Here is a 23,544-nt window from a genome sequence, read left to right as displayed (position 1 = left end):
GCATAGGGCAGCTTCGATATGCGCTCCAGGTGGAACGACATCACATGGCCCCGCCATTGTATCACATTTCGCCAGTTTGGCTTGAAGGCTAGATGTCCTGCAAGTCGCCTGCGAACGGCTCCAGTGTACTGAGACAGGAACCTGGGACTGGAGGTAGTGTCGGGGGCAACGTCGGGGTCGCTTCCACGCACAAGAGGGCTCTGAGAACATTTCCCGGGCTGGTGGCAGCATGTAGCTGAGTTCGGGCCAGCATAGTTGCCATTCACGCAACTTGCACTAGGAATCAGCCATTTTTCACGAATGTTCGGCGCCTAACTCAACATTGTCCCCTGTCCAGTCACTGAAGGAACCCGAAGACAACTTCACCTATGAATTCTACCGCCCATTCGAATTTGACCGATTCCCGCTGCAGGTCTACGAACTTTGAGCCAGTGATGAAAGTTTATTACAGCTTTCAAAGGGAGCGGAGCATCAGATCACTGGCGCGGCGTGGTACCGGCACGATCATGACTGTGGTTCACGAAACATGGGCCCCTCACGCAGGTTAGCAAACGCAGTGTTTATAGCATTTGCTCAGATTTTGTTCGGCCGGCTCCAGCCCCGGCGCTTTTTCGCAGTGTTCATTCGTGCACTAACGTTCACAGACCTACACGGCGAAGGCGACGCCATTTAAACTTGCTGCGTTATTGTGCACTTTACTTTTGCTCCTACTATCCCTTGGTGACGTAAAGCTGTATCCCAGCTGCACAAAAGGATATAATGGCTGAACTAGCAACAATAGAACAATACCAGGCCGAAAATAAAGAAGCGGTATCAAACATAAATAGACGGCCTCCTACTCTACATTCGTGTGCTCGCACCCTGCTTCACCGTCACAATACGGTGTAAGAAAAGACAGGTGTGGAGGTATTCCGTTCTGCACACAGTTGTTTCTGTAAACTGCGATAAAACATCGACATTGAAACTACAGAACGAGGGTATGTTGAGAAGCGACATCTACAGCAGTACTGAAAAAAAGAAGCCTTATTTTAGGCAAAATTCCGCTTTATTCGTAGACTATCGCTTTTGAATGTTTTAACATTCGGCTAGGGAGCACGGCTACGCCTTAAAAGCATTTATTTGCAGTTATATCGCAATACGTGACTCGTAGGCACCGTTTTTCATAAAGCAGGTAAGTCATTCTCCATTATCGCAGTTAGAACTGAATTTTGGAGAAGGCCAAGGCGTATCGTTTTTTTTTTTTCAGAAATGGTTGTGATATGTCAGTGAAGCTCCTTTTAAATAGAAAAATTAGTGTTTTTGTGTTGATCCATCTGAATTGCATGCATTTTGTATTAGTTTAATGTATATATACCCACTCCTGCTATGGCCTCCTGATGGCCTGCCAGTATTCTCTAAATAAAATAAAAGTTCATTCGCGTCAATTTCTACGAAACTGCATGGGCACTGACAAAATGGTATTTTCATTCCATTTTCGAGCATATACTTGTTATCATCCCCAATGGAGAGACGCTGGCCGCATGCACCTTGCCTCATTCTAGACTCCTAGTAACAACCCTACCGTTGTACGGTACAATGCTTACAACGGTGGTACGTTAAGTGCTAAACTCATTTGACAAAATGTACGAGCCAATATATACCCACACAGATCTACTTAGTTTTTGCCGCACTGGAATGATACTCCCGAGTTTGACTGCAAGTAACTTTACTGGATTCCTGCAATAAATGTTTTTCTTCATCGACTGTTTCATACATTTATTAGCATATTTCGCAATACCTTGTACCTGAAAACTTTGACGGTAGCTTCTAGATTATTTTCGACTTGTAGCGAAGTACTTTATTATGGAGAATGTGTAGACTTGAATAAAATCTTTATGTTCCATTTCTCATAATGACTTGCTATTGCCTTTCAAAAAGCACTTTGATCGGCCTTCCAACGTGGGGCACAGATTTGTGTATTAATCCAAGTGGCAAGAATATTCATCTGGCGACTGATTTTGGTTATTAATGGTACTGTGCTGGTAATAATAATCAAAAATCGCTCTCTTGCTGCATATTTCTGAAGCTGTTCCCATTTCAAAAACTAGACTTCATCTGAGACGGAGGTTTCTCGTCATGAACATGCTCTACAAGGTACCTGCTCAAACTGCACTATGGTGTAATTGTGCTGTGCTATAAGATGCCACAATTCCTTGTACTTCGGGCTATCTCATGTTGACTAGGCATTATTGCGCTTCCGGTAGGCAGCTCACCAGCACTTTCATTTTTAACGGGCGGCTACATTTTGCAACTCTACAACCACAATCCTGAACGACTTCAAAGTTCGATAGCATACCTTCTGACTACTTATTAGTGAGGCTGCGTTTTCTCCTTGTTTGACCTGCTCGTGAAACCTATGTTCTTCACTATTATTGCTAAATGTTCATGCATGCAGTGTATTATCTTTAATATATCGCTTTAATTTGGAATTATGAGAATACCAGCTTGGTTTTATTAAAACGACAGGATTCAGTGGTGTTTCGCGTTGTTCAGAAAAAAATATCATTGTTATAAATATATTAATAATAAACAGGCACGTGCAGTTTCATTTTAAAGACTTTAGAAGCTCATGACGTGACCACTACTGCGTGAGTATGGCGTATCACGCGACCTAAATTTAATCAGAAGTTTGATATTCGTAGAGCAGACGAATGCCGTCGAGGATACGGAGAATTTGAGGCTGTGATCCGAATAGGTAACCTTTAGACATAGTGGATTCCGCAGTACAAGCATGATTGGAGACTGCGGAAAGTGCATTCGGCCTACAGTGGATACGAAATTGGCTAATGACGGAGACACCAGGCGTATGAGCACTTGTAGATTCCCGACATCTGCCACAATGCAGCAGGTGTGCTCGGTGTCTTGATCTGGCGCCCTGCAGTCACTGGAAACTCAGGACCAAAGCCCGTGCAATTTCACTATTCGTTATGGCGGTAGCGCCCCATCACTAGTTTAACAAGGCCTGTTGCAGAACAGTGTGCTTACAAAACATGGCTCCTCGTACGCTAGCAAAGCACCCTTGTTATTATTTGCTTCATATGACAAAACATAGTGGCATTTAAAATCTGAAAGTAGTCTTGTTGTAGATGAGGATTCGAATATAGGACCCTGAGTATGCAAAAATAACGCTTCCAGTACTCGAAGTCACAATTGACATTTCATTATTTGTATCTGAAGCACCCCTGACATGCCTACATCACATGTCGCAATGGTGCAAGCACTTGCTTTGAATGCGCGTAGAAGAAATCTAAATGTTCAAAAACGAACATCTGGAATGCTCCACTACACTGTCTCTAATAACTGATTCTGCGGGTTCGGGATAATATGCCCCACAATTCAAAGTAAATCGGAATAAAACGACATTTTCCAAACAGGACTCGTTTCGGGCTTCGTTAGTGGTTCGAGCATCACAGTTCCTACGCTGTAACTAGAATAATCTAGGAGTTAGTAGCGGGTGATAACGATAAACAGGTCGACTACAATTCTCCTGTCTGAACTAGTAAGGATAGGATTTGTGAGGCGTTTCCGCGCAGCAATTTTGTATTTCCGGTTTACTTATTTATTCGTGTTCGTGCTACGCAATTTTGAAGAATGCACCTCCGCAAACAGCCTGCTTCTTTTCCACCTCTTGCCTTTGCGATGGTCCAGGTTCTCCATCCTTCCGCCCCGGCGACGGGATGTCTAATAGTGACAGCCTTTTTCTATTCATTTGTGGCGTCACACCCACCATGCTGAGACCCTATGCTTCTAACCTAGCAAACCTATGCCCAGCCGGGTGAAAGCGCTCAGCCACGCTCGTAGACTTTTAGCTCATTTTATATTATGTAACCAGGGTCCTTCAATACTTTTCTAAGGACCTTGATAGAACACTTGATCGTTGTAGAAGCCGGACAGGGAATAGTGCTTAGAGTGCTCAACTTGAAGTCGCGTTACCGTCGGTTCAATTTCCTACAGTGGCACTCATTTATTCACTTTTTATGAGATAGCCGGCCGACGAACACGTTCAGCGACACAAGCTCAGTACAGCTGTTGGCGTTAAAATGTAGAAGATCGAGCAATACGAATCATTTCTATAAACATTCCCTTGGCTGTGCCTAATGGAAGTACTGTTCATCAGGGGCCCTGACTCACATTAATATACACCGAATTTAAGTATACCGTCTCTAAATAATACTAGCTCATATATAGCTGAAGATATGCTTTCTAGACGAAGCAGTAACTATGCTAGACACCTTAAGAAGGTTACCATTTTGATAATTTACCGCTACCGCAAATCATGTCTTGACAATGCGCTTAGCTGAAACGTAGACTCGTGGTGGAAGAGTGGTCTTGTTAGCACTTTCCGGCACTTTTTTTCGGCAACGCAGAAAGCAGACTTAAACAGTGTCTATTAAAGAAACCCAGGTGGTTAAAATTGTTCCGGAATCCCCCACTACGACGTGCCTCATAATCATAGCGTGGTCTTGGCACGTAGAACAGCACAATTCTACTTTAATAGCAGTGTCTTATCTATGTATCAATGTGAGCGGGCGAGAGGTGAAGCGGTCGCAACACATGGCTATGTACGGGGAACACAGTAAGATTGACGTTGGGATGAAGTTACCGCAACGCTACATATACCTTTCGAACATGGAGCATCTGCGCGTAAAGCTGCCGACGCAAGCTTTTAGCCGAGTCATGGACACAGCCATCATAATGTATCGTGACAAAAATTAATAGGTTCACTTTAAGCTGCCAGAATAATAGCGCTCCCGTAACAAATCAACGATGTATTTGATACAGTGAACCGATGTCATACAGGAGAATCGAGGAGTGGCAGCCCTGACAACTCTGATTAGAGACTGAATTCAGTGGTTTTAGAAGTGGGAATATGAGCTCCTACAGAAGAATCATTAGGAAATCATTGAAGACACGTTTCTAACACAAACTGCTTAAGGCCTTCAGGACAAAATTCTTCCTACATTGGCACTCACGGGCTATCGGCTAAGCCACTGCAAACTCAAATACGTATTCATGGCTAAGTTCAATCACGATCTCATTAAACGGTTGTTTTAGAAAACGAAGCGAGCACCTTACGATAATGATCACACGGACAAGCCAAGATTTCCACAACTCTACCGAATGCTTGCAGTGTACAGCCTACTCAAACGAATCTAAGCTCGCGGATTTGTGTGAAGTGCAAGAAAAGACAGCTGTTGATTTTCCACGGTTTCGGCCAGGCCTTCTAGAAAGCTCAGAGTGACCACTTGTATCTAAAATAGCTGGATGTCAAGCTCTGCGAAATATTAAAAGGCGAAGATTACAATTGGGAGACACTATACAGGACAACCAACGTAACTCAATGTTGTCCATGTGTACTTTATCCGAAGCACACCTAACACTCCCCAAATCGAACAAAAGTGGTTTAACGGATGTGGACGCGCGGCTGCAGAAAATTTGTTCTTGCACGAAAGAATGCTTTTCCAATGACATGAATCATCATTGCATGTTTAGAAAAGCCGCAACATCAACGAATTTCTGGAAATTTTCAAACTCACATATCCACATGCTGATACACAAATGAGGCTGCAGCCAAAATTCTCCAGTAGTACATCGAAATGCATAAGATGAATCCCTGTTCACACCATGCCCAACATAAACAAAAACACCTCCCAAGAGAAGAGAAAAAATTTGGAATCTCGAAAAAAACATCTGTTAGAGCTGTGCCCATGCACGGAGGGATAATTTGTACGCGCAGAAAAGAATGCCAAATCGCCTTATTAATGAGTTCTCCATAATACATTGTTAGGCAGGAATGCTGTAGGCGTAAGATCAGCGGGGCAGTTTGCAAGGACTCAGGAGCACGGCAAAAAACGTCTGACCTCTTCAGCCCATGTATTTATTCTTAACAATCGAAAAAAAATTATTTGTCCGGAAACTTGCATGTGAGACGCGAAACTCGGCACAGCATAGTCGACGTATCTGTGAATTTTATTAAGCAAAATCTTATTGTGCGCTTGACAGAAACAGTTGAAATTTTAATTGTGGGGTTTAATACGTGCCAAAACCGCTTTCTGATTATGTTGCACGCCGTAGTGACAGACTCCGGAAAATTGAACCTCCTGGGGTTCTTTCACATGCACCTAAATCTAAGTATACGGGTGTTTTCGCATTTCGCCCCCATCGAAATGCGGCCGCCGTAGCCGGGATTCAATCTCCCGTCCTCGTGCTAAGCAGCCTAACACCGTAGCCACTGAGCAACCACGGCGGGCACAGAAGCAGTTCCTTCGCGCAGCTAGGACATAGACAAATATGCGAAGGAACATCGCCAAAGTACAAATTATTCGCAGGAAGTGTAAATTCCACCATTCCTCAACGCGAAGGATATTCATCATTCCGCATGGTAGTTGGATACTTCGAACATGAAAGTTACAGCCAGGCGTTTGATATCAGAGATTCCACGGTAGTTTCAGTGAGCTCACTGAAACGGTCTAACAACCACGCGTGCAACAGCGATAGTGAGGCTAATGATAGCTGTAGTGCGATCACTCGAATATACATTCTCGCAGAAATATGAAGAGGAACGTTAAGCGCGCTCTGACCAATAGTAGACCAAGGTAAAATTTTAAAAAGAAATAATGCCTGTTGTATTGCACTCCATCACCTCAAGAAAACAGTGCATTCTTCGAATCTACAAACATCCCTGCGCCTACCCTGGTACTACCCTTTCGACACATGCCAACTGACTGTGATAACGCCTCGGCACCGTACCCTACGGCGCGACTATTAAGAGTTGTGCGGGAAAGCCCTTTTTTGTGCTCTCGAGTATGCCTACTACATGTACCCAAGTATGCCATAAATATTATGCTACATGCACTAGTGTAATCAAATGTTGCCACACTTATTTATTTCTAGTATTATTGCTAACAAAAAGAACACTTCTAAAATAAGACATTCAATAGGTGCGGCCCAGCTGTCCACATGAGGACTTCATTTGTAACCCTGTTGTTCCCTGCACTCATCGGTGAGTATGCTGCACAAGGTAGTGCGATTTGCTGCAAGGTATTATTTCATTTGTATAACTTGCACTGTGATCTTATTTACTGAATAGACTGTAAGCTCGTTTGACCATTAGCAGTCGTAATTTGTTTCATTATCGATTGATTTCTAATAATGTACTTAACTGTCCTGCAGCCAAATGACCTCTCACTGGTGAAAGAGGCCCGCGCTCACGCTCATCCACAACTTTGACTGCCTTTTAAGCCACCTGCTGCGAAGCTGCGTTGAGAAGTGACAGCAGGCCAGCACCATCGTTTTAATTGGTGCAGGTGCTGGGTTTCTCTTGAACATCCTGCAACTTCGCAGCCTAGTGCTACTGTAAGAGGCGGCGTGAAGAGGCAGCCGCCACGGCCGCGGTTTATTTCGACCAGCCATCCATGGAGTGGTTGGTTTTCGGGAGCAACCGACAAATGCGACCGCTCATCTTGAGCGCACTAGCGTGTTGTTGTTGCCTCAAAACATGGCTCATCCCTACGAAGGGTACTGGCCACACTGGGCAAGCGTATTCTTTTCTCGCGATAAGTGCACGTGAGCCGTGTTCTTCACCGGCTCTGGAGGTGACAGTCGTGTAGCTACAGGGCTCCCATACTAACGCGTCGCATGATTGAAATTTGTACAAGATGCGCGTAGAGAAGGAACAGAGACTGCAAGTCTATATACATGAGGGGGCAAGTACAGATAATTCCAAGTCCAGATAGAGTCCATGTTAAGGCGAGTGCGAGAAATAGCTCTCTGCGCGTCGTGGCTATGAGCGTCGAAGGGGACAAACGTCGCATGAAAAAGTGTCTATAGGAGCAGCAAGGCGACAGCCTACTGTCAGACTGGATGTATAGCATTGCACAACATGGGGCTGCGTCGGGATGTCTGCGGCGGGAGCACAAAAATTTGTCGGTGAGCTGCGGGCCTGCGTGCTGATGGGGCCGCAGGCAGACCAAGTCTGAAGACGAGGCGCATTGTCTTCTGCGCTGAGAACATCGTGTTGCGTCATTTATTGGAACCATAGCCCTTCGGTTACAGGGAAAATGGAGAACAATAAGTACTGGAGATAAACTTTTAACTGATTTTTATTTCCAGAAGTGACATACATATTGACAAAATATAACCAAACGCATGCAGGGATTACTAATCTCAGCACGTGCATCCTTGCAATGTCGAGATAGGCCATTTCCCTACCACTCAACACTACATACTGCGCGATGATGCAGCTCACAGCTGATTTTGCTATCAACTTTCCTTCTACAACTTCTCACGTCTTTATCGGCACGCAAAACCCCAGAATTAATTGATACTGTAGAGAAATACCAAGACCCCGATCTGGTTTTGAGGCACGCCGTAGTGGCGGACTCCGGATTAATTCTGACCACCTTAACGTGCGCCTAATGCAAGGCACACGGGCGCTATCGTTTTTTTTTTTTTTTTGCAGCTGGCGCGCAGCGGCGCGTAAGGCCGACGGCTGACGCAGCCCTGTGGCTCGCTGAACTCGAACCAGCGGCGGTCGGTACTCTCGTACTCTCGTACTGCAGACCCGCAGACCCCACAGATGGCAACGCTTTCTCTCGCTGCCCCCTGCCGCTATCATCTACGAACATATCTATGCATTACACTTCGTGGGGCCACGAGACTACGGCTTCACTGATGTTGTCATCACTAACGCCTATAACCACGCTACCCTCGAACCGCTCCACTGCATTCACCTTTTATCAATGTGCTGAGCCATACTGCCGCCAAATTATACAACGTCGTTGCGGAACTTCCCGTCCACCTAATGCCAGGCTTCATCGCCCATTAAACAGCTTAAGCTCGAGAACCATGCACTGCACCGTTACATTTATCATTCTGCCGGAGACCGTTGGTTGCCCGTTCTCCTTTCGCTGCGCACAGAGGTACTTGAAGTCTTCCACGACGACCCCTCTGCTGGCCACTTAGGTTTCCACAATACCTACAACCGGATCAAGAGCCTTTCTACCTCCTTGGCTTTAGACGTCGCTTCTTGCACGCTTTCCCAACGTTTCGTCCCCAAGATAAGGTGCTGCTCTGGACACCATTTCATACTCCTGGATTATGTGTGGCTCACGTTTTCTAGGTCCGTACATCATTAAAAAACTCCCCTGTGAACTATCGTGTCACTACCGTTGAAGTTCCTTCTGACCGTCGTTGCCGTGGTTCTGAGATTGTTCAACTTTCGCGTATCCAACCATTTGTTCGGCGTTTCTTGCCACTTTAAGTTGCGGCCGGGCTGCCCGCTTCAGCGCGTGGGAGAAGTTAGTGTGAGCGCTGCGTGTGCATCGTATTTTTCTCATCTGTGGATACTCGCCATCGCCACTCGGGGTCGTAGTAGTGGGTGGCTGACATGCGGCCTAACCAACCGACCTATCTATCCATCGAAATATCTGTCCATCTATCTATCCATCTATCGATGGATATGCGCAACTCTCGTAAAATTTGAAGGGAAGCTTACACCCAGAAAAGCGGCATCTGCATAGGTTTCGTGTGTAGCGCCTATCCTGTGCGAAATCTGCCTGGCTAGGTTTGACCACCAGCTTCAAGTTCAACTTGACGCTACTAACCTTTTTGTTCAAATAGTGTTTAGATATCTAGACGATTTCTTAGTCCTGATAGACGTTGACCGCAAAGCGAGTCATAGCAGTATCGTTGAGAAGTTTTATACGACGTTTTAGTTGACGGAGTAGTAGATATGTGTTTGCATTATGCCTAAAAAAAAAAAAAGATGGAAGCTTGAAGTGATGAAGTGCTGAAGAAGAAGGAGTTACACTAAAGCCAACGTTTCAACAAGGAGTCTACTCGTGGTCAGAGCAGAAAGTGACGTCATTTGTAGCCCTGACTAAAACCAAGTCCACGTTATTTTTTTTATTTCGTTAACATACTTTCAATGTGAAAATACACTGTAGAGAGGAGTAATTGCAAAAATAGAGGGATTCAGAACGACATGAATTATAAATGGGACACAAAGTGTTGCAACACGTCAATGATATTTAAGCTAGAAAGCACCACAAGAAAGCACATGCAGTTCTAATAACTATACCATATTTGGCTATGTATAATACACACACAAGCGCGCGCGCGCTTGTGAGTGTATTCAGGAACACGCCCGTTATTTACTGGTGACTAGTGATGCGGGAAGCCACTCGGTGGGTGTACCTGGCAGATACGAACTTGAAAATGATGTCGTCCTCGAATGTGGAACACGAACTTTACGAAGGTGATCAGGCCCTTATGATAAGTATTCTGCAGGAATAATTAGTTGCGGGAATGGTCAGGCTAAACTAACATTTCTGGAACCGTTCTTATGGCACATAGGACTGCCCTGGATGGCAAACCTAAGGATCGAAAACGAGATGAAAGCTTTTAAACAACATGTCTGTGAACGTTATATCTGTAACTGTGCAACGCGCATACGTAAAGCAATAAAATTTGAAAGCAAATCTTACTTTTAGATGATAATAACAGCACTCCGTACACGACAAAACACTTCCTTACAACAGGTAGCCTCGCTGCGACAATTGCCATTCGCGCGACTTTAGAGCTGTGGAAATTGTTAGTTTATCTGCCAAAAAATTATACGTTAGATCCAGTAAATGCGCTATGATACCTTCTATGGGATGAAAGCGCGCACGTTAATACCGATCATGAATTTTCTCTCAGATGCCACTTTGATGCACCACCATCCCGCTAGCGAGCTTCATTTTGCTAGTCACCACTATCCCCATAATCACCATGATCTCAATAATCACCACGAAGAGGGTAAGCATTACTGCGAAATTTCCGTACAAGATAGCGCTATTTGTGGCATCTGGTGGACTGCTCAATGCGCACAGGAAACAGCAGAGAGAGTGACAAACACAGAATTATTCAATATGTAATGATAATAATTCACGGTTCTAAAAGAAGTGTTCCAGTTCCTCCTGGTAGCAAGAAAGTAGCATGAGATTTACCAGCCTTTTAAAACTGCAGAAGAGAACGTAACAAAGAGGCTTTGCGAAAGTCGCAACAGTACGGTCATCTGCCATGCATTTTGCCAACTCTCATCATGTGATTGTATCCGCTAGAGAAGCGGCTGTGAGCATGACTAACCTTTATGTGTGCCACTAGCTTGCATAATTCGGCACCTAGCAGATACTACATGCGAAAGAAGCGTGTAAGCTTCATTCATCGCACATGCGCACAGTTAGCCGGCACTATAACAACGCCATTGTAGCGGAGTATTTCAGCACCGAAAGCAGCCAATGCTGTGTTGCTTGAGAGAGCCTTAAATCAATCATTCAAGTTGGTTGGCACTGTCGGTTATCACACACAAAAAAAACTGGTGGAGGGGGCGGTGGTAGAGCGAGGTACGTGGACACTAACAGGTAGAAAACAGAATTCAGGGACACAGTGATGACTCGCACAGCGAAACTAACTGCTTACGAGGGCGGGTTTGTTCTGCCAGATGTTCGTTCTACGGCAGATCTTTAGAAAACCTATTATATCTTTTCGTATCTTTTCTAATCTTGCGTCAACGCCAAAAAAATAACGGTATGTTACTACATATTAGGAAAGAAAATGAAATGCCAATAATACCAAATTTACCAAGCGAAGAGAATGATGGAGGTCCGGAATGAGGCTGAGGAGATGTGCTGGAATTCTCATTTCGTCCTGAACAATCCTATTTCAGCTAGTTGTGGTGGAACACACTGCTGTGAAAAAAAAAACGCCTTTCTTTCGGTCTCTGTCGTGACCTATTAGTACAAACCCAGAAAAGAAGAATTGGTCTAAAATGTGTTGAGAGAGATTAGCACTAAAGACGACGCACACAAAGGAGGAGAGGACGAAACGCACGCGTTGTGTTTTCCTTGTTGCGCGGGCTTTTTTTTTTTTAGTGCTAAGCCGACTCAACAGTATTTCCTAAACCAACTAGCCAAACAGTTGGTACTTCCGGACGTGAAAATCCAGCTGCCCTGCCCTCTTACTGCACTTTTCTTAGAGCACATTTCTAAAGGCGATACAATACCGACGCGAGAGCAAGGCTATAAGCGAAAAAAACGGCAATCCGCGAAGCGCACAACCTGAACACGCGCCCTTGATTGTGTAGAGGAGCCGATTCGCTGTGTGAATTAAAAAAGAAATCGCGAGCGAGCTAAGTTCGCTGAACGAGGCACCGCTGTATTTTTATGTCTTGCCCAAACTGCGTGTCTATACATTTTGACACCCTTGAGGTGCACGGGAACAATGAAGGTTGTCCCGCTGTAGCGTACAACAGAACTTGGGATTGCAATAGTAAAATAATTTTTTTTCCTTACAGGCTCAGCGCCTCCCCGCCCCTTCGAGCTATTTTTCATGTTGGCGTTAACGTGAAAATAGGGTACAGTTGATCCGGACTCTATTGCAGGGGTGCATGACTGACTCGACTGTTAAAGTCGTCACTTTCAGACAACACAATTACGATATTTGCGCTTCTTTGGTTCCTGGAAAGAAACGACGAATTTGTCCTTTTTGTTTAGTACCTTTTTTCACCACTTTCTGTCCAGCAAGAAAGTGTTGTGCTCTATTTAGAAGCGCTTTCTTCCTGTTTATTTGCCGCTTTGTTTCTATAAAATTTGTTTTATTTATTTAATCCCCATAATAACAATTCTTCAAATCATGACAAGGATCTTCTTTGTTTATTTTTTTACAGTACTTCTTGCGTATCACTGTATGAACATTAATTTACGGGGTTGCGTCTTTAATACGGCTCGAACCTAGCGCATGAATAAAGATACGGATATTTATCTCGCAGAGTGACAGTGACTTTCCACCATGTTTGCGCAGCCGCTATCATTGCGGCCGCTGAACTTCATGCACACGATCATCCTGCGCACCATCCTGAGCAACGCTACGAAGGTAAGCACGTGTGTACACTAACAGCACATTGTCACGGTGTGTTCAGTCCACGCGGTAGTTAAATGCGCAACTGTACGCCCTTGGAGCGGAGATTACGGTGATCTCAGACGTGACGGTAAACACTCAGGCTCGTAAACGCGTATCTTTTCTATTCGGAACCGAGCATATGTGGCGGCAATATAACTTTGGCGACGAGACAGGGCTATCGCTCCCGACGTGGGAGCGGCCCACTTCAGGCTAGAAAACTAGCGTGACCTGAAGAACCTGAATAAAGTATTTTGTTACACCATACAGGGCTACGTGTGCTACTTTTACTCACGGGCGTGATTAGCAATTATGTTGAAACTTGAAAGGTTATCCTTTTTGCGCATTTTTTTACTTGGCTCCGCAAGCGACATTTTAGGGTTCCGCGCGCGCGCAGAACTAAGCCGACCCCATCCCCCCTTTGGTTGATTATTTCCCTTCTTAAACGATTTAATAATATGAGTACTTCGTTGTTGTTATATTTAAGCCGTTACATCTATTCAACGCATCAATCATCGCGAAGGCGTAGGTAAGGTAAGGGGGTCGGAGGGTACCACGGCATTCTGTCGAGGCAGGTGTAACCAAGGCTAGAAAACTTGAGAACCCCTGGTCAGACATTTAGGAATTGTCTTTCCAGAGGCCAAACAAAGTTCAGTCTGCAGAGGTCAGTGCAGAAGCGACTGCCAACAGCATGTTGGGATAAGAAAAAAAAAATGTGTACTAGTGCAATGCCTCAATCAGGGTTGAACCAATAAAGCCGATAATTAACACGCTTTAGTGATAAAGTTGAGGAATGAAATCAAATCCAAAAGTGTCTTCTTTTGCATGACAATGCCTGGTCAAACACTGCAGATGAAACAATGGCAAAATTGACCTCCTCAAGCTTTCATGTGATAACCCATTCATTCCACGCACCCTATTCGCCAGATCTGGCTCCTTCTATATTTTCTTTGCACAACCTTAGTGGGGGAAAAATGCTAAACGGAAAGCTGTTTCGGAGTGCTCTGGAGGGGAAAATTACGTTTTATCCATTTTTGTATGTATTTAGAATGATGTAGTAGTTACACCTTCCTAGCGAATTTTTTTTTTAATTTTACCTGTGTAGCGCTGAATACTAGCCACCACGCCTCGTAGTTAAAGTATTTTATTGCGATACCCATTGTATGGACATTCCCGGTGAATTTGCGCCGTCGCAGTTATGCCTCGTATAGAGTCCAAGAGCGATAACACCATGGCCGCGCTCCGTATGCTGTTGGTGGAGTGAAAGCTTGCAAGGGTGAGCCGAGGATGGTGAATTGACCTCGCGCACGCAAAGCAGAAAGAGGGGGGGGGGGGGATCCTCTACTTCCGCGGTGACTGCGTATGGCACGTGGCTGAGCGCGACCTCGCGGCTCCTATCTTGAAAGCGATCTGCGATTAGTGCAGAGTCTAGGTGCGCCAAGGCCTGATATATTTGTGTGCACTGATCTCGCCACTTAGGTCGCGTTGAAGCGAAAGGGAGCACGAAGGTCACTTCGCTCGCTGCTGCTGCCGCTCTTGCTCACGCCAGCGCGCTCACGGCGTGTGTTCGCGCTTATCGACTGAGATGTGGTGATGTTTGCCTGTACGCACGTGGCACCATGTTTGTTGATTTAGTAAATAAGCGAATGTTTACGAGTCTATACGGCCGATAAAACTACTATCCTGACTTCGTATAGCTGTCTCTTCGCTATCGCATTATATGCTTCGCCTTCAGGGGCAAACTGCGACTTCATGTGCTCCGAAAACGCATGGTATGGGTATAGTTTGGACTGCCTCCATCGTTCCAATTTTCGGTCGCCCCGTTGGAACAGCTATCAGGGCACCACATTAATTTTACTGCGAACTACCTTTAAGAATCCAAAGGCGGGCTGTCTGATAAATATTAAATTAAATGAGATACGAGCTCCAGGGATAGGACAAACAGTAAGAAGCGGGCCAAGTACGGAAACGCACGCGCGAAATATAGGTTTCCTTCTGTTCGCCCGTTCATTTGCGCTGCTACTCTATTTAAATACAGCATTTAAGAAACAGGTAATGTGTCGCTCATATGCTTTCTTTCATGCGTGTTTTAGTTCATTCGTCAAGCTTTCGCTTAGGCTCGGCATGACGTGACACAAACAACCAAAAAAGCAACAATGCCTCACGAACGAGTACTCTTCCCAATACGCCACACCCACTTAGCGCAAACGAGGAAATAATATTGCATTTGACGCTCATAGCAGTGTCATGTGTGTCATGTCAAGCCATAATTGTTGCTAAGGGAAGAAGCGAAACGCAGTCGAGGACAGTAGAAAATTAGATGCGGTGATAGAACTAGCAAATTCGCAGGTGCAAGTTGGAATCAGCTAGCTCGCAAGACAGGGGTAATTTGAGATAGCTGGGAAAAGCCTTCGTCCTGCAGTGGACATGGAAATAAGCTGATGGCGATCACGATGGTGATGGCCAGTGTCAGAAATTAAGGGTACCTGTGAACTCCGTTAAGATAACGCAGCGCGGGAATTCCTGAAAGATTTCAATCTCTAGGGCATTGTAACCGTGGCATACAGCCACTAACGAACTTTTAACAAGAGTCGCCAGGGGCGCATTTGTCACCGTTTGGTTTATGTACGTGCAGAAGGAAGTTTTCTACCCAAACTTATTAACGTATGCTGCAGTATACAAGACGGCGCTGTGCCTGCTTCATCCAATACGGTAAAAATATTATGAACAATACTCTGATGCTCTAAAATTTAAAGTTCACTCCAAAATCATGACGATGCAGTGGGCGAAACTGACAAGCTTGTGCTTACCATCTTTTCTTGGGTGTGGCATATCTACTGATATTTGCGGTTTCAGCCGTAATCGTGCGCTCTAACCACAATTTAAGTACCCGTCAACGTCGCAGCTTCCCTTCCTCCGTATCCTTCACAGCTTCTAAACCGGCCATTTTTGGGCGCAGTTGCGAACCATGGTGGGGCACGACCACGACACGACACACGTGCAGCAAACTTCGCAGTGAACAAGAGAAAGACGGCCTAGTATGTGGAATACTTCTATGGGCTTATCTTGTGCAGACGCTACTGGGCCGAGCTATGCAAAGCATCGATCAAGACGTGGTGCTTGCCACCTCGGTGCTCGTGCACTGCGCTCTAACGGGAGCGGTTCTTTACGTTACGACGAGGTCGGGGGTTCGAATCCCGGCCGCGGCGGCCGCACTTCGATGGCGGCGCGGTGCAAAAACGCCCGTGTCCTATGCTTTGGGTGCACGTTAAAGATCTCCTGGTGGTCAAAATTAATCTGGAACGCCCCACTACGGCGTGTCTCATAATCAAATCGTGGTTTCGGCACGTAAAACCCCTGAATTCAATTCAATTAATTGAACTGCGGTCCACACGGCCCACCTCTTCCTTCTTTCGCATTTGTTACAGCGCGCGTCAGGCAGAGAGTGCTTGTCATGATTCATTACGCTTTGGCAGCACTCCGGCGCGGCTATCGCAAAAAATGCAAAAAAAAAGAAACGCTGAAGTCTGTGAACAACTTAGGTTGATGTTTTTACGAGAAACATTAACAAAAGACACACCAGTCGCAGACAAAAAGTGATATGACTGCAATCTATTACAGGAATAACCACATCAAAGTATACCTTTTACTATCGAAGAGCGATAACATTGATGTTATAATGAGCCGATTGCTTGCAGTAATGTCAAGCTACAATCTCCTACAGCAACCATTTTAATCTGCCTGACAAAGAGAGCGAGAGTTTTAAAAAAGCTTGCGCCTTATAAAACAAAAGACAAAATTAAAGACCCTGGCAATTTTAAGGTCTACAGATCATTGATAAGAAAAGGGGAAAATCACTAAATGCTAGGCGTTTACATTGGTTCTAGGCTATATACGTCATAAAAAAATGTCATGATCTAACTTAAATAATAATTCTAGCTTTGTAAGGATGTTGTAATCATGAGCAATATAGGCAACCTTTTGATGTGTAATTTGTAAGTAGGACACGTATCACAATGTATTGGTCTGCAGTTACCCCTTATTGTGTTACATTTACAATTGGCTTGTGCTTGTGTTCAGCGCAGAGCAAATGTGGCAATATATGTTATAATACTTGCAGGAGGTGCCTATGGGTGCCCATTTTTCGGATTTGCGTGCAACATTCACTGCCGGAGACATGGACACGGGAGCAGCTACTGCGGTGGCCCTCGTCTAGGAAGGTGTATCTGCACCCACTAGTGATGCTGAAGTAGTGTACAACGCCAGAATATCATACATGCACGTACAACTTCTCTACAGACTCTCCCGCCAAGAAAAGATTCTTTACTACGTTTTTAACAGAGTATAAACTGTTAAACTGTTATGTGAACGAGAAATCAGATACACGATTCGACAGTTCATGCATACGCGACTGCCGCGATTGGCCTACCCCTCTAGGAATCGTCTGGCTATTGACGTGCGAGTATATTTTTTGAAGCTATTGCCGGCATGATAGATTTACGTGAACCTTTAAAGCTGCATTTGAGCAGCAATTGCTTTATTATTGTACTCTTTCATATGCCTTTGTGTCCACCGGTATCCACTTTTCAGTTACGAGTAAAGGTGTTGCATGCTGTGCTACCTACAAATGACGTGAGGTTTGCTTCTCAATAGGGCGCAGTTCTCAGGATTCACACAGACTGAAACCACCTGAGGAGCGGACTGTCGACTGTTACACCATCTGCGCTCAGGCATTCTAGCATGAAAATATCCAATTCATGCATAAGAACCTCGCACGGCGACCTAAGTACTTTCTGCAGCAATGAGCATTGACCTGAATTATGACGGTACCCCAGTTTTGTCCCCGTCAGATACGAGTAAGCGTTGGCAACCAAAACAACGATTATTAAGAAGATGCGCATATATATATATATATATATATATATATATATATATATATATATATATATATATATATATATATATATATATATATATATATATACATATATATATATATATATATATATATATATATATATATATATATATATATATATATATATATATATATATATATATATATATATATATATATAGCCCAATGAATGGTTCCCACAATAAGCACGTGCGGTCGTTATCTGTGCTCAGTTGTACTGGTGGTGGTGCATGCTCACACTTCGTAAGCAAGCCTTGCACGATACATCGCACTTGATTGATGCTGCGTCGTAGGCGCTATGCCTAATTCAAGGTGTTAAAGAGACAGCCCGCCCAATTTTTATCATAATAATCTGTATGGCGTAAGATAATCATTGTGAGTTCAAGAACACGTTGGCAAAATTTTAGCCCATTTGAGCCAGCACGTAGCCTGTAAGTGAATTTTTGTATTACACTCGAAGGGCATGACAGTCGAGCAACACTGGCACGCTCGCGAGCTGTGACGTCATAAGTTGAATGTTTTCCGAGCGAGCATGTATATTCCGCCGGGGAATTCGTGTTTCAGCAGTGCGCGCATGCGGGTAACTTCTGCTTTGTTCAGCTTGTCATTAGTATTGCTCAACGCGCAGCGGCTGAAACTTAAACGCAGCGGCTGAAACCGCGGCGCACATGTAGCACTGTAGGATGCCAGAGCGAACGGAGCGAGGAGTGCTCCGTATTGTTATTCCGGTTCCCCATGGAGCCCGTCAAGCCTAAAGCTCGAGAGATGAGTGCGGGAAGGAAGAACTGGCGCAGATCTGACGCCTTTGTTATGCTTTCGGAACGCTTCGCGCCAGACAGCTGCAAGGACGATTTGAACCGGCTCCCCTAGTTCGGGATATCGGTGAAAAAGCAGAGGCTGCGGCCAGACGCGATGTCGACCGTGTTCGCGCACCGACCCATCCGGCAGGCAGTGCCCCGGCCAAACGTGTAATAAAACGATATCGGATGCAATAAATCAAGCGAAGGTTCAGCCAAAGCGTACATTGAGCAAAATCCTTGCGCCGCGGACACATATATATGCAACTACAGAGGGGAAAAATAAGCTGGTGGAAACACACGGCAGCTCAAGAAAGTCGCAATTTTGTTGAGTACGGATCCGAGAGGCACGCATGCATAGAAGTATGCCAGCTAATTCTAGTGCTTCGAGCACTAGAATTTGCAGTGCGCGAAGCAGCGCCAGACTTAGTCTCCGGTGAACGCCTGGCTAAGCAGCGCTGCGCAATTGAAACAAGAAATAAAGGGGCTGTTGGCACTCAACAGTGCGGAAAAGTATCAGCAGCGTTTCGCGCAACATCAATGTCCCGATTTATGATGACCATGTTTACTACATTGTCTTCGCCCATCGCCTCCAAGATTTGCGCGCGCCAGGCAGCGCGTTCATGTCTTGGAGGCCGTGTTTCATCACTTGAGCTGTTGTCGATTGGGTCGCCAACAGCTCAAGTGATGAAACACGGGAGGCGGGAAGGGAGCGCGCCTTCTTCCATCGCGCGCAAGGCACCCGAAGTGGGAGAGAAGGGGGGCGGCTGCGTATTGGTGGCGGCTGCGTATTGCGTAGCTGATCATGGTGGCGCGCGTCCCATCTTAAAAGCCACCTGTGATGGGTACGAAGTCTAGGTGTGTCAAGCGCTGACAGCTTTGGGTGCGCTATGTTCTCGCCACTTCACGGTGAAGCGAGTGACAGCGCGAAGGTTAATTCAATCGCTCTCGCTCTTCGTCATGCTTGTCGATTTAGTTGGAAAGCGAATGTTTACAAGTTTATAACAGCCAATAAATATACCGTCCTTACTCCGTATAGGTGTTTATAGTTTGCTACCGCAATCAATGCTTCAACTTTAGGGCGATATTGCGACTTTTCTTCTGAGACCACGTTCTCTAGACTCAAACGAAATGCAGCAGTCGAGCAGCCTAAGAATACGCCAATGCAAGCCACTGACAAGCGCATTCTCATCTCCTGCCGTGTGAATATTCATCATCGTCTATGGCTGAAGCTGCCCTTACCGATAATATTTTATGGAGTCTGTGTCATTAAGGAGGTCGGACCGCTTTCTTGCCGTGCTATAGAGGCGCATGTCCTACTGTGCCACACTGCGTGCTTATCACCGAGGCAACGGGCGCTCCTCACTACCTCCTTCGCTCTTCTGAAGTGGTTGCCCTTGTGACTGACAACCTGCAAAGTTCCACGAAATTGCCGACCTCTTCCCGTGGGTCGAACTGAAGAATCCGGTGGCGGCCTCACCAAGAGTGCTGCTGCGACGAAAGGGAAATGCGACGTTGGCGACGCCAGCACCCGCCTGCCTCGTCCCTGCCGACGAAAGATCGCCAAAAGAATTTGAGGCGGAACCAGCCCATTTTAAGAGAGCTGCCACCAGCCACCCCGTAGCTCTTATCGCTACTTGTATGATATTACCTTCTATATCTGTACATAGTGTATAGAGCTTTTCGTCTCTTCTTCGTCTGCTAGAAGAGTCCGTCTCTTATCCTCGACCCCAAGTCGCAGTAGTACTGCTTTTTGAAATTTCTTTTCAGGCAAGGCTTCTTTTCCCCCACCCTGGCATTTCTGTGACTATGGCCGACGCTGATGTATTGCTGTATAGCCGACACGCAGGAGGGTACTTAGATGACAAACCGGCCTAATTTCATACATATGAAGTACCTCTTAAAGATTTTGCGGTGAACACCTCTATTCTCTACAGAATTACACAAAGAAACAAGGGGTCATAATATCCCACTACAGCTAACATCCGCCTTCAAACGCATAATGCCTTTAATAAAGCAAATCTTTCTATGCCTTCTTCGCTGAGATGTGGCGTGTCTGGTTGGTTTATTTCTCACATAGTACAATAGACCAAGTCCGGAGGCAGTCTAATCTGCGGGTACATGGGTCGCGTGGTGGTGACCTCAGTATCTTGCAAAGCAGGCAAGTAATCGCTGTGTTGTGCTGGAAAACACAGTGAAAAGCTTGAATGGTTTTATTTTATTTTATGAACTTTTTATTTTGTTGTACTCTCAAGACCGTATTATTGCAGAGGGGACTGGGTAAGAAACCTATACGTAAGTCAATAATAAAGCAGCAAAATGTGGTTAGATATTACAGCAAAATTTATTAGTTAATTGTATCTGTGAGTGATGACGTCTGATACAGCCGAAAGAAACCTTGAGTTGTCCTTGATTGCAACAACTGCGACGGGAAGGTGGTTCCATTCCTGAGAGGTCCTTGGAATAAATGATTCGTGACAGGTTGAGGTGTGGCATTGAAATATTCCAACTTTATGGCTATAATCAATGCGAGAGGAAACGTAGGTAGAATATAATGTAAGATTATCGCGCAGGTAGGAATTGTGAAAATATATTTTATGAGATAAAGCAAGGCGAAAACGTCGGACTGAGTGAGGAGCAAGTAGCAGATAGTTATTTATGACAGTCACGCTTGATGTGCGGCTATAATTGTTATAAATGAAACGCGCGGCATTGTTTCGGATTAGTTCAAGTGATTGAATAAGGCTTTCCAGGCGCGACTCCCAGATGGATGAGGTGTACTCCATTTTACTCCTAGTAAGCGTTTTGTATAAGATTAATTTTAATGATGTAGGAGCAGAAGAAAAATTTCGGCGAAGATAACCTAGCATGCGGTTAGTATTGTTAATTAAGTTATCGATGTGCAACGACCAGGAAAGTGACGAGATTATGTGGACACCTAGGTATTCGTAGGAGGTTACGAGTTCTAGGGGAGTATCATTAAGGTAATAGTTCGGCGGAGGAATATTGCTCCGAGTTACACGCACACATTTACACTTAGTTACATTAAGGTACATTAGGCTGCAATAATCGTACGTCACACCAGTTAGAGACTGCGTTTATATCGTCTTGTAAGAATTTGTTATCAGATTTGTCAGATATCAGATTTTTCAGCAGTTAGTTTAACCACTTCACCAAAGCTAAATTTCCTTTAAATAGGCCCCAGCTTGTGCATTGAATGTACATAACTCTTTGTAACCTGTCAAGTATTTGTTATGACCTCGCGACAAAAACAGAACAGCGTGCTTACAGGTACCGAAACAGGCCAGGGGCTGCGATTAGTAAAAACTAAACCATGTGACAAACCGTGTGACAAACCATGTTGAATAGTCGAGATCTCCGATGCCACGCATTATTTATTTATTTGTTTATTTATGTATTTCAAGACACTTGACCTGAACATCGTTAAAGGGTGGTTTCAATATTAAGAGACTAAGAATTTAAGTATGAGTATCAGGCACGGAATTTAACCTTAGGTTGACAAACGAACTGTATATACAAAATCATAAAAAGTGATATCTTGTATGCACAGAGTAAGACAAGGCAAGTTACAAAGCACACGAATAAATAAAACCAGCCAACTACACAGTGTTATGAAGCAGAGAACCATACGAAAAGAAAGTGGGCCACAACCTGTGGCAGAAATAACACTCAGATATGTGGGGAAGGAGACGACGTTTTCGAAAGCACATGTGCGAGCACTCGGCTCCCGTTTCTACAAACCTTTTGGACCTGATTTTTTGCCTCAACCCACAGGAACTGTGCATCAGTCGATGCAGTTTGCTCCAAGGAACAAGCGGCTACCGAAATCTTACTGGTGGGTGGATTTTTCGGACTTTTCCCAGACTTTTCCACCGCACGCCACGTTGGCGCGCAGCTACGCCTAACGAGCCAAACCATACGGGGCGGTCGGGCAGGCGTCGAGCCTAGGCCCAACGCGTCGTCGAGCTAGAAAATGGCCTCCAACCCCAATACCTCGGTTGTCGAAGGCATGGAAGTCAATGCGAAGGAAGCAGAGTGCTCAGGCTGGATCGAAGTCGTGAGCGCGAAGAAACTTGCCGAGCGGTGTGATCCTAACGCGCCCAAGTCAGCGAAAGGAAGCGGTAACGCGTCGCCTGCACTGCCACACCACAGAATGTATTGAAACGAGTCGTGGAAGCTTCCAAATTCGCGAACCTTCCTAGGAATCACTATACGACCATTATAAGGCCTCGTGGAAGGCTGGACATTAAGAAGACGGACCTTATTACTTTCAAGCGTGCGCTCGCCAAGGCGGCTTCCTTAACAGCGGAGCAGGTGTTCGACGACACGTTGTGCACGAACCCCTTCCAAAAAATTCTCGTGGTTGCCACGCCGTTCGAGGCGAACGCGCGCGCCTACGCCAAGGTTCAGCAGATTTGTATGGCAAGTGCCGTCATAGAAGTGGCGGCCTACGTGGCTGCGTCGGACGACACTTGTAAAGGAGTGATCCGTGGAATCAACGTGGACATCAGTGACGCAGAACTGACGGAGATGATCGTCAACCGGAGAAACCCCGGCGCTCTGGGGGTTCGAAGAATCAAGAAGACACCAACAGTCATCGTGTTGTTCGACGGACACAAGGTCCCCCTAAACGTGGTGTGTGATGGTGTTCGCTACCCTTGTTCCTTGTATCGCAGGCAAGTAGACGTTTGTTATGCGTGTGGAGAACTGGGCCGCAGGGCCGACGTTTACCCGAAGGGCGAAGATCAGAAAGAAATGCCGCGGATGTGGCATGCTCACACCATCAGAGTATCATCAATGTGATCCAAAGTGCGCCATCTGTGGTGGGGC

The 23,544-nt window shown here is 45.3% G+C and overlaps 1 long non-coding RNA gene across 1 annotated transcript; it reads left to right on the top strand.

The window, feature by feature from the left end:
• Positions 1-865: 865 nt before the first annotated feature.
• On the top strand, positions 866-17,871 carry LOC135902786 (uncharacterized). Its single transcript, XR_010564596.2, has 4 exons — positions 866-1,171; positions 6,981-7,042; positions 12,851-12,954; positions 17,099-17,871. It is a non-coding gene; the product is annotated as an uncharacterized lncRNA (long non-coding RNA).
• The last annotated feature ends 5,673 nt before the right edge of the window (positions 17,872-23,544 follow it).

Source organism: Dermacentor albipictus, chromosome 1 (genome assembly GCF_038994185.2).
Source record: "Dermacentor albipictus isolate Rhodes 1998 colony chromosome 1, USDA_Dalb.pri_finalv2, whole genome shotgun sequence".
NCBI lineage: Eukaryota > Metazoa > Arthropoda > Arachnida > Ixodida > Ixodidae > Dermacentor > Dermacentor albipictus.
Note: the sequence above shows the minus strand (reverse complement) of the source record. Positions and strands in the feature narration are given on the sequence as shown.